We start from the raw sequence: 326 nt of genomic DNA, 5'->3' as shown, positions 1-326 counted from the left end.
CCAGCACCTGCAGACTGCTCTCAGAAACTTCCAGCATCGGCGATACGCAAGGGAGCAGCAGGAGAGACAGTGAGAGGAGCTTCTGTCTCGCACCTTCACCCCCAACGTGGGATGCGGCGCCCCCTGTGAGGCTGCGTGAGGCTGCGATGGCCCCTGCAAGGCTGTGACAGCCCCTGCAAGGCTGTGACGCCCCCTGTGGGGCTGCGATGGCCCCTGTGAGGCTGCGATGCCCATGCGCCCTGTGAGGCTGCGACGGCCCCTGCGAGGCTGCGACGGCCCCTGCAAGGCTGCAGTGCCCCCTGGGCCCTGTGAGGCTGCGACAGTCC

Source organism: Myotis brandtii, unplaced genomic scaffold, assembly GCF_000412655.1.
Source record: "Myotis brandtii unplaced genomic scaffold, ASM41265v1 scaffold2287, whole genome shotgun sequence".
In the NCBI taxonomy this organism is placed as follows: domain Eukaryota; kingdom Metazoa; phylum Chordata; class Mammalia; order Chiroptera; family Vespertilionidae; genus Myotis; species Myotis brandtii.
This window is presented reverse-complemented; position numbering follows the sequence as displayed.